The sequence below is a fragment of the Elgaria multicarinata genome, chromosome 6 (assembly GCF_023053635.1).
Source record: "Elgaria multicarinata webbii isolate HBS135686 ecotype San Diego chromosome 6, rElgMul1.1.pri, whole genome shotgun sequence".
NCBI lineage: Eukaryota > Metazoa > Chordata > Lepidosauria > Squamata > Anguidae > Elgaria > Elgaria multicarinata.
Window position 1 is genome coordinate 20,596,763 of NC_086176.1, and position 12,118 is coordinate 20,608,880.

Sequence of the window (12,118 nt, forward strand, 5' to 3'; positions counted from 1 at the left end):
TCCAGTCTTAAGTTTGGTTCATCCTGAACTTTAAAGAATTTTGTTTACAGTGGACATGAAAATTTACATGCATTTGTATATACTGTTCTCTTAATGCATGCATGTTTGTACACAGTTTTGCCCAATATGCACACTTTTACAAGCAATTTTTTCTAATTTAATGCATTTTAACATTACTTCCACTAATATATGCATTTGTGTGTGCACATTTCCCTAATATACACATTTGTGTATGGATTATATTTTATTAGAGAACTCCATTGCAAAATCTGCATTTCAAAGAATAACTGAGTTTTGTTTCACATGTTGGTTCAAAAGTTTAAAATTAGTTACATTTGCTCTAAAATGTGAACCGAACAAATTTCTTCCACTCTAATCAACAGAGATGACCTGAAGCTGCTAAATATGACTGAGAGTGCTAGCTGAGAAGCGGCATGGTCAGAAGGCCTCTGCTTTTTGTATCCTTATTGCGTGGCAGAAAGCAAGGAAGCAGCCCTGTAGCAAAGTGTTACAGAAACTTACTTCAATCAATAGCAGCAAAATATGAAATGTGTGCCAGAAGACAGAGGTGTATTATTATTATTAAGCAGACTCTCTCTACTTTCAACCAGCCACCTCTGGTTTTCTTATTTTCTCCCTGCCCCGTCAACCAAAATAGTGCCTCTCAGAAATAAACAGAAGATGAGGAGGTAAAACTGTTCCTGGGTTGTACCACTGTACATGGGGAACCGCGTGACCGAATTTTCCTCCATTTAAAAATATTCTGCACATGGGCAGGGAGAAGAGTTCTAAATAGCCTTTTCTTTGATATCTCTATTTTGTATGCATAGGGTTTTATCCCCCTTCTTCATAGGAAAACATTAAATCACATGTTTCTCTGAGTATTTGTCATCAAAATTCACATTTCACTGCTAAAGTAAAAATTCCCTTTTTATCCAGCACCTTGATTTTACGTATGCATATATGTGTTTCAGTTTCCTAGAATGAGATCACTCTCTCCATGTCAAAAAGGTTGTGCATGCTGATTTTTTCTGAAGTACATCATGAATATTCATCTCAATGCAAGTACAGTAATTGAGCAGTTACCTGATCAACAGCATCCTCCTGGCAAAAAGAATACTCATGCCACTTTCAAATGATAAAAAAACCACACTCTTTTCCCTGCACTGAGCTTGTTCTCCACATTGCAAAATGAAACTTTTCAAGTGGCTCCGAAAGCATTTTTAGAAGGCCCCTTTTCCACAGGATTTGAAGGGTAACCTTAGGATATCAGGCAGCCTATCTGCTCTGCAGACATATTTCATTAACGAACACTATTCTTAGGGAAGCTGCATCCATGTCTATGGAGCTGTCTATACACACCCAAAGCCCCGTGGTGCCTGTAAGTCTGCACTGTGTCAGCTATATGATTCAGTCGCAGATTCGCAGTCACCATGGGGCTTTCCTGCAAAGTTGTGCAGTAAAAAAGTCTAGGACTTCAACCCGACTTTTTCGGTGGGAGCGAGTTCACCCCGGCTCTTCTGCCACCTGACCTCGCACCATGACAGATCCAGGGGGCAATCCTGGTAGAAGGAACCGGCAATTGGGAGCCAGGAAGAGGGTGGTCTGGGGGTGGGCAGCTCCAGTACCTGGATGACTGCTGGAAAATCCACACTCCCCTCTTGGCATAGGGATTACCTGACACCAGTCCAGATAAGCGAAACCGTGGGGTTTAGGGGACGCTGTGCCATATTGGTGCTGTAAAGACAATGGAATCAGTTATATAGGGAAGTTGTGGGCTCTCCCACACTAGAGGCCTTCAAGAGGCAGCTGGACAAGCATCTGTCAGGGATGCTTTAGGGTGGATTCCTGCATTGAGCAGGGGGTTGGACTTGATGGCCTTGTAGGCCCCTTCCAACTCTGCTATTCTATGATTCTAAGAAAGCCCCTATGATGCTGGTACAGAAGTAAAGAGATTTTTGGCATGAGAAAGCACCTGGAACAGAACCTGAAGTCCTTAAAAGAAAAGAAAACCATTCTTTCCCCTCTCTTTCTGTTTGTGCAACTGCTTTAGAATAATTAGGATTAGTGACGCTTGCTCTAACATAAAGGCAGAAGAACAATGTTGTTGTGGCATTGATTCTTCCATTTAAAATGCTTTCCCTCCCTGCGCCCCCCAAAATCATGGATGCAAAAGCCAATCTACACTACAAAGCTATCAATTTTATTCCAGTTTGCCAGAGCTTCCCTGAAACAACATTGGGAATTGTCTTCAGTGAAGGTGATGAGAATTCACTATTGAAAGTACCCCGTCCTCCTCACAAAACTGCCATTCCCTGGGTGCTTCGGGGAGGCGGAATGACTATTGGCCTGATTTAAGATCATGACTGCAGAGCACAAATGAAGGACTGCTGATTGCAAATATGCAGGTTTACCAGACGTGTATACTGGAATGGGAGGACTGTGGGGTTGCACTGAAACCACCCATATAAGGTAATCCCAACAAATACACTCATGAAAAGAGAATCAAATTTTATGTCATTTTTTCTGATTTGCAGCTCATGCAACAAGGACTGCTGGTCCTTGTGGGATCCGTTGGCAAGCTGGTCTCACAAGTCTGCCTTTGAGATGGGATTCAAGGTATCCCAAGCCACTCCTTTAAGCCGTTCTGAAAATGTTCCTCCCCTCACCCTTGAAAGCACTCTGATTCTCTCTCTCTCTCCTTCTCTCTGTATATATTCTCTTTAGAACTTAAAGTTTAGAACCAATGCACTCAGCTTTTCCAGTGCTCAACCACGTATCTCTAGATCTTCATTTAAATAACATATTCTTCCCTCTGTTATAGCTGCTAAGACAGCATGCCTCTGGTAAAGGAGACTTGGGCCATGGCTAGATGGGGCGATATCCCGGTGATCACCCCGGGATCATCCCTGTGTGTCCACATGACACACATGATCCTGAGACCGTCCCGGCTCCTCGCGAGCAACCGCAAGGAGCTGGGAACCAGGCACAGAGATCCTCAGGAGCTCTGTGCCCATCGGGGGTGGGGGGAGGGGGAGGTGTGTGTTTTTATATAAAAAAACCTTACCTGGCGTTCGAGCGCTCATGCGCTCCTTTTCCTTTAAAAAAAAACCATACAAAATGGTGGCCACACGATGTCGCGCAAGGCATGTAGACGAGGGCGATGATCTCATGATCATAAAATCGCAAGATCGTCGCCCTCCAACCCCCTCGTCTAGCCATGGCCTGGGATAGTATGTGGTTATCCCAGTCACCCCACTAGGCATCTGCAGCAGTGCCACCCACAAGGGACAAATCTGTGCCCCACTCCAATGAGGGAGATCAATTTGCAGAAGAATGCTGGTAGAGAGTTATTTGCATTACAATGCTCATCTGCACCCCACTGAACTGGATGGATGCGTCAGTGTGACAGACAGTGCTAAGCATCCTCATCCGGAGACACGAGTTCTTTTGTGGAAATAGTAATATTTGTGACTAGAGTTCAATGAGATCCTCCAAGCTAGAAGACCCCTTAGGCTGGATCAATACATGCGGCAGAATGCAGAGGGAACGAAGCGGCAAACCTCTGAGATGACAGAATGGCCTGTACTGCTTTAAAATGCAAAGGCCATATTTTAATGCTTCCCCTATGTTTTATAACAGCCAACAACCTGCAAACAGAAAACTAGCAGAGCAGGGAGAATGCTATGCTAAAACATATTTCCTTGATCGGCTAGTTTTCTAATAACAATATATTTCCCCATGGCAAAACGTTAAAAAAATAATAACGGCATGCCCCACCGGCATCACTCTGGTCTACTAACTCAGGACTACCATCTCATTCTGCTGCATGTGTAGATCTGCCCTTAGTCAGAGTTTCAAATGTAATACAATCCCCTTGGGAACATCTGCATAAAGGCAACTTATCATTAATCAGAGGCATATGGTTTGGCACTGAAATCTTGCCATGGTAGAGAAAGAATGAGGGCCAAATTACCTTTGGGATAGCCTCCAATCATTATTCTATGAAAAGAGTTCAGCAACTTAAATGAACGTCTGGCAATTACAATCTAAATAGAATGTAAAATCTGATCCTCTATGCACCTTTTGAAAGTTAAACAGCTAGGTACATGCATCATGCATTGCAAATGTCCACCAAAGCAAAAAGCCAGCATATACAGGATTTCTCCACAGTTGATGGTTATGTGAAGAGGCCAAGTGAAGCATCAGCCTCCAGCCTGTGAATTGGGACTATTTTTAAGCATCCACAACACCCAGTGCTTTGAGAAAGAGTTTCACTCTACACCAAAGTACCTCCCATACGTGTACACACACACACACACATACGTGAAGTGGTCCAGATGAAAAAGGCCAATATATTTCCATTTGAGAGAAAAGGAATACTCCAAGGAGGTTGTATTCAATCTATAAGGTCACCAAAAGACTCTTCTTGCTTACTCGTCAGGAGGGGGCAATCCTCCTGACGCTGCTGGTCTCCAGCTCCAGTACAACCAATGAAAAATTATCTGAACTGCCTCCAGAAGCTGAGAGGATGAGATAACTGCAAGGACATGATGACTACTAATAATCCAAAGAGCTGCGAAAAATTTGGAAGCACTGGAGAATAGGGGAAGCTGGACAAAGGTATAGAAAACCACAGGGCAGCTGCTGAAAATGGCGGTGTTGCCTCCTCTTTAGCACGGACTACGACTTACCTGGTGGGAATCTACACTGATGTTATTCTAATGTTTTGAATGGGTTACTGTGACGCACAGCGTCACGTGACCATGGGTCTCCAACGTTGTAAATGAGTTGTACTTACAGGTTCTATTTCGTTGTCCTCTTTCACTGTTGCTTGGTTGCAGCGCGAATACTGATTCATGTGCCTCCTTCTACCGGTAATTTTCCTCTTCCTCTTCTCTGAGAGTAGCAGAGCTGCTGGGTTTGCTCCGCCCACTTCCTGTTCTCCTTCCTTCACCCCGTTTGCTATCTTATCTGCTACAGCAGATAAATCACACCAGCGTTATTCTGTGCAATCACTGACAATTGCATGCAAAGGACTCAGAAGTTTTCCACCTTAGAATCTACTTTGATTGTGAAGTACTCCCATGCATCCTGCCTTAATTGTGCTCCTTTTGCAAAAGATTCGCCCGAGCCGCTGCTGTGGGCTCAGGAGCAGGATTTTAAACAAATGCTTACATCTGCGTAAGCTTTAAAGATAAAGACACCAAAATTGGCACAGTAATAGATATTAGGGAGAGCTAATACCAAATTTGAATCGAATTGGGTCAACCGTTGATTTTTTTATGATTTTTTAAAAAAACATTTCCCCCCTCTTTGCAAAGGAGCTGAGGAGCGCTCAAATCACTTCCTGGTAAGCAAAGGATCGCTGTAGCTCCGTGCACGAAAATTAACAAGGGTCTCTGCTCCCAGTCCAAAACTCTAACCAGTGGGGCTTAAATGGTGTGTTTGAAATAATCTCAACAGCTGGGGCTGCGAAAAACAGGCCTCCCTTCTGCGCTGCTAAAACTTTTCAATTCAGTCACTTATCCAAACCCTGACCAGACCCAGCCCATCTTAGCTTCAGTAAAGGGGCTGGCTCCAATGCATTCAGGCTATTCACGGGGACTTGTATTATGATGTTTTGGGAGGGATTTTGTGCGTGCTTATGGCTATTGCTGGCTAGGAACGAGGCAGGAAGTGGGCAGAGCAAACCGAGCAGCTCTGTTTACTCTCAGAGAAGAGGAAGAACGGAAAGGATTGAATAATGTGCCCTGAAGTACCGTTGCAGCTAAGTGTAAGTAACGCTAGTGTGCCCCGTGATACAGAGGACCGATACAGAGAACCACGTTAGAAAGGGACACTAGCAATATTATAAGACTAGTGTACATCTGGCCCTGGCATCACTGCACTGTGCTTGCTCCTGCCCACTGACTACTGCTGGAAGAGGTAGGAAAATTCTCAGCGCAACGTCATCGAGAGAGTGGGTAGGAAGACGCACATGTTACAGAAGGGGAGAATCCAATATTTGTGTAGAAGCTCTGCGCTTCTTATAGTTCCACCCAGAAATTATGTTCAAAGGAGGGCAGGTTGTGTCCAGGCTTATACTTTGCTACAACACAAATCCTACTTAGAGTAGAGCTATTGAAATAAATGGAACTTAAGTTAGCCATGACTATTCATTCCAATGGGTTTACTCAAAGTAAGTCTTATGTTGGATTTTGCCCTTAGTTCCCATACTCTAACTAAGACTAGGTTTGTGTAACCGAAATAGTGCATAGCCTCAGGGCTGGCCCTACCATTAGGCAGAGTGAGGCAGCGTCCTCAAGCAACAGATATTGAGAGCCAGGGTGCAGACAAAGCTGAGTGTGCCACACAGCCTGCCCTGCATCCTCTAAGGCAGATTGCTGCCCTCAGGTGCAGTGGAGGATGCTTTCCATGGCCAGGCTGGTCACCTTTTGTACATGGGCCGGAGGGAGGCGCCATCTTGTCCTTCACTTCAGGTAGAAAAATAACTCGGGCCACATACCCTTCCCTGTTTTACCCCTCACTCAATTTCCTTCCCCTTCCTTGGCTGTCTCTTTTGTATCCAATTTTAGATTGTAAACCCTCTGGGCAGAGAGTGGACTCTGCTCATATACTCATGCGAAGACCCCAGAAGCATGTAAACCTGCTGCCAGGCTTGCAGACAGGTCCGGGCTCATGTAGCAGCACCGTTTGAATGAACTAGTACCTCATCATAGGCAAGGGAAAGTGGGGAGAGACAGCATCCGTGGTCACCCTGATTTCAGTGGTGGTAGTTGCTAGGAAATGTCATATGCATTCACTCCTAACGTTCACTCCAGAACCTGTTTAGATGTTTAGCTGTATACAAATATTGTAAATAAAATAAAATAAAATAAATAAACTGCCGGTGAAAGTTCATGTAATCGAATGCTCATCTCTACAAAAAATATAAAATTAAAATCCTCCACATAGAAAACTAGATTATCACAGAGAGAGGTTGTAGCCTCGCCTGCAGACAAAGATATAATGACACAGAAAATCAAGGGACCGGAAAAGGAGTTATTTTCCTAGCTTAACACTTTTCTGGCTGAAGCAAAATCAAAGTGACAAAGGAACACTGAAAAGACAGCGGTTTCATTGGCGGCGGCAGCAGAACAACTGTGAGCAGAAGACCGCAAATGCAAGAGGAGACAAATCTTCCTTTTCCTGCCTCTAGCCAGTACCATTCATGACGTGTCTTTTATCTTGTAAGAAATATGTACAACTCTAGGAGTCAGCCAGGCACAGGTCTGTTAATTCCCTCAGGTAGTTTTTGTACTCCTGAAGTGTCACACTGCAAGGAATTATCCAAAATGGCTATTGTGGGAGGTGAACTTTTTGTCCTCAGTCACCTCATGATGATTATGGAAGAGGCTAGGAAAATGGGCCTACGCATGCAATAAGCACTGGGAACAGCAATAAGTAGTCTGAAGGTACAACCTGAGGTACCTGTGTGCTTTCTTCTGTTTGGCAATTGGCAGCTTTGGGGGGATTTTATATTGGGAAAACTCTGTGGTCCCTACTGGATTCACCACCATCTCACTACGGCTGCTCTTAAACTTTTTTCTTTTCATTTTTTAAGCAAAAGTTCCAATTGTGGATCTCCTGAAATCACATCTAGTTTCGTCCTTGAACGCAAGGTCTGATATAATAAAATTCTAGCAGGCTAGAAAAAAACCTAGAGGGATGTTGATTAGTTATCCTAAAACCAGCAAAGAATCACGTGGCACCAATATCTTTATTGTAGCACAATAAATTTGTTAGATTTTTTATGCGGCACAACTGGCTCCAGGTTTTTGAGGACCTCTCAAAACTGCCTGTCCTTTTTTACATTCTTCCCCTCTACTTTCCTTTCTAATCTTCTTCCTTGATCTGGGGGCAGGGCGCAAATTAATGGAATAATTTATTTTATTTGAGGTCATTTCAATGAGAAATTAATTGGCTGGCGTGGCTTTCTGTAAAATTTAAATAAAACCTAGCATTTCTAAATTTGCATATTGATATAAATTAGCATATGCATATTTTATGAAGATTTGCTTCCTATGTGTCTGGGCTCCAGATCTTTTAAGTGCCAGCAGCGCTCCTGATTGAAAAGCTCAGTTTTGAGGTTTGTGTGGGTTGTAGAATAGTCATAGCAAAGCCAGTGATTTTAACACCCAATATTAGATCTCTCCACTGAGCAATCAGTTTCAAGCCTATTTTCACCCTCCTGGTGCTGTTAAGTAGTAGAAACATAACTGATTAATCTTCTAGAGCTATCTAGGATTTCTTGTATTGGTACTTTCCTTCTCGGCTCACTTTCTAGTTTTTAAACTGCAAAATAATGGGGTTATGTGGACTGGAATTAATTTAAAACCACGTTGGCTTCCAAGCCATAATGTTCTGGTTCTTTTTACTTCATTTAGTTTCCTCCCCTGTTTTTTGCCCTTCAGAGGTAGATTGCTATTCAGAGGTAGATTGCTATTCAGAGGTAGATTGCTATTCAGAGGTAGATCGTGCCTCTGAACTCAGAAGTTTCATTTATCTATCACATCTAGTAGTCACCGATAGATCAATCCTCCCCCCATAAATTTGTCTAATCCCTTTTTAAAACCGTCTCACTTAGTGGTGATGGCCACAGCTATCAATTCATTATTCATCATGTTAAGAAATGCTTTCAGCCTGCAGTGGGTGTTCACACATTTGAATGCTTCCACATCAACAAATGACCCTGTTCATAGAAAACAAATATCGCAAGTCATACACATTGGGCATGTTCAGACAACATGCCAAGCCATGGTTAGGCTGCTAGCCCTTTTACAGCAAATGATTAATGAAGTGTGTTTAAACCCTGGTTATGTAGTTACCATGGCTAGGAATGGTTCACATGACACGCTAAGCTGTAATGTTTAGCTCAAAATGCTTAACCACTGTGGCTTAAGGCCTTGCTAGACCTGCCGGATTACGCCGGCAGGGAGGCGGGACTGAGGCGTGCTACCGTTAGCGCGCCTCCCCCAGGCTTACAGACGGCGGAGATGCAGGGAGGACGGAAGCCCTGCGCCGTCCGCCATTTTTTTATTATTATTTTAAAGGGGCCGAGTGCAGCCCGAAGACAGCTGACAAGGTAAGGGTTTTTTTTAATTTATTTTTACGGGGGGGGGGGGAAGGCTGGGAGGGGTGGCAGGGGGGGTGGCACGGGGGGAGGGCAGGTGCGATTGCACCCGCCCTCCCCCGTGCCACCCCCCCTGCCACCCTCCTTCCAGCCTTTGCCCCCCCGCCGATGGGCACAGCGCTCCTATGAGTGCTGTGCCAGGTCCGCGGCTTTTCGCGGCTCCTCGCGAGTAAGCGAGGAGCCACGAAAAGCTGCGGAAGTCCCTAGACATTCCCCAGCTCCGGCCTGAGGCCAGAGCTGGGGAAAAGGCGCGCCATAAGCGCATTGGCTTATGGCGCGTTGGAGGAGGCCTCCGGATTTCCCTGTGCGTCATCTGGACACACAGCAGGGAAGCCGGGACAGAAGGCGCGCTAAGGCCTCGTCTAGGAAGGCCCTTAGTGTGTCATCTGAACAGGATCATTATTTCTCTCCACCCCATCCCCCCTCATCCACCCCTCTCTCTCTGACACACACACACACACACACACACACACACACCCTCATCTGCCCTTGTGGATGTGTGGAGCATTTGTGGTTTTACACTATGCACAATGATAGAGCTTCATCCCACGTACCTGTTTCCCTCAAATTATCCCCTACAGTGCTAAGCTGTCGCCGTTGTTGTTGCTACCGGGCGGCGAGATCCTTTGCATAACAGGAAATGGGTTTAAGGGGGGAAATGTAAAAAAAGCATTAAAAAATCAACGGATGACCGAATCAGGAGTGGTCTCAATACTACCTCTTTCAGGTGGCCCAAGACCACTCCTGATTACCTCCCTGGCTCAGTTGGCTGTTCCCTCCCTGCCAGTTTTTATAACCCGAAAGGGGGCAAGGATCTAATACAGAAGTGTCCAAGCACTCAGTCAGCATCCTCTAGCTGTATCAACTGAAACCCATCCAACAAATCTGAACAAGACTGTCTTCTAGATACCTCACCTGATTTCATGTGCTATAACACTGCAGTCTAAGTCCTGGTGGATGCAAATTATTTTATCTTGGAAGTGCCTTGCAAATGTCACAGCGGGCCTCTGATGGAACCATAGCATCCTTAGGGCCAGCATGAAATAAGCCTTGGGCAACCCTGGAAAGCTCTGCTGTCCCACACATAAAGGATTCAATAGAGGCAGAGAGATATTGTTTTTGTTGCCACCTTCTCTGCCCCTGAATATACCTTATAGGCACTCACCAATGTTTGATTTCATCCACTGAATTCAAGCCATCTCCTATTTTGTTTCATCACTCTCAGTTTCCGGATATACTACGGAGCCATACAAACTCTACTGCAAAGAGAGTGCTTAGGAGCAAATTGTATGAACTGCCTGGGTAATTTCTACATTCCACAGATGGACCAGGATTTGAACAGAAGCACCAGCCATATCAGCTGAAAAAACCTCTGGAAACCATCTACATCCATTAGCCTCCAAGGGCGGACCATCTAAATAGGTTCCCCCTCCTCTACAGAGGGAAAAGTTTCCATCAATCTAAACTTCAACAGGAGGTGATCTGATCACACCGAAGGGCTGATTCAGATCTCCATCCCCATGATTTGCTAAAAAAAAACCCAACCCAATTCTACAGTGTGCCCTGCTGCATGTGTCAGACCGATAAAATGCTGAGACATGGTTGTCATGGAGGACATGAAATCTTGAACCGCTCAGACAAGGTGAGCTCGGCAAGAATGTTGATGTCCCCCAAACCAGCAACCTGGAGGATTCTCTGCATCGTAGCCGAGACCAGTTTTTTTAGCTCAGGTAGGAAGACTGTGCACCTGCAGAATCCCTAAGCAGCCCTGCTGGCCTAACACAATATGTAAACACTCCAGACTAGTAGTAAGGCGGACAGGAAGCCCAGAGAGAGACACAAAATTCTTAAAGACCATGGCAAAGAAACCCTCTCCAACTCTCAACTTCACCTTGATGCCGAACCAAGAACTGCGGTGGGCCCAAGTGGGAGAATCTAATTCCTGCCCCCCGTTCATCTACACAGGTTTCAGTTATACATGCCAGATCAGCTGCCTCATTAGATCATGGATGAGGGAGATCTTATTATGATCTTATTATGCACTGATCTGGCATATGAGGGTTAGTTAAAGCTATTTGCCTTCCTGTTTGCTGAAATGAGTCTCCTGTGTGTTGTTGTTGTTTTTATCCTATGGCATTTCAGCAAGGAGAATAAAATCTAATAAGCAGATGAAAAGAACAAAGTATGTTTGACCTAGATGGCTACCTCACAAAATCCATTTCAAATACGTTCGATATGCTCTAATTGCTTAGGCATTACAAAAAAATATTGCAATAACTGAAGTGTTAATGTTTCTTTTTAGACTTGAGAAAGAGTATAAAAACCTGGCTTGTGGTTTTGGGCCCTCAACCTTTATTGCTGCATGATTGATACATAATTTTGGAATGCCGGATTAGAAGCCAGTTCACACCCTACTATTGAAACAGAAGAATGAATGGAGGAATGACTAATAGATGAGGCTAGAATGGAACGAGGCACTGGGAGAAAGTCAGTTGGAAGGAGAACTACTACACCTCCCAGCATGCCTTTGGAAGACCTCTGGTACCCATGTCCTCTAATCCACTTTCCTCCTCTCGTTGCCGATGCTGCTCCTTGATAGAGCATCGAGGAGTAGCATCGCCAAGGATGGGAGGTAAGCAGCTCTTAGTGGTTGAGCACAACTCCAGCCAAGTCCTGCTGGGACTGCCTCAGCCCACACTTCTCACCCACGAATTGCTCCATCAGGAGCCTGTAATGAAGGGCCGGGACTGGGCCGGGCACTTGCCCCCATCCATCAAGCTTGTTTCTGAGCATATGCAGCTTCCCTTTCCTCCCTCCCTCTTCAGTGTAAAGGCTGTGTGTGTGCTTCCCTCAAACAGCAATATCAGGATGGGGTGCCTTTGAGCATGTCCAGAGTTCAGCCTCTCAAAGACATGCTGTTGTATCTAGTTATGATTTTAAAAA

General features: G+C 44.8%; 1 protein-coding gene across 1 annotated transcript in view; it reads right to left on the bottom strand.

Annotated features, from left to right (window-relative positions):
• Window positions 1-12,118, bottom strand: part of LOC134400659 (neuronal acetylcholine receptor subunit alpha-7-like) — a 113,043-nt gene that overhangs the window by 20,730 nt on the left and 80,195 nt on the right. The gene's annotated exons all lie outside the window — the stretch shown is intronic.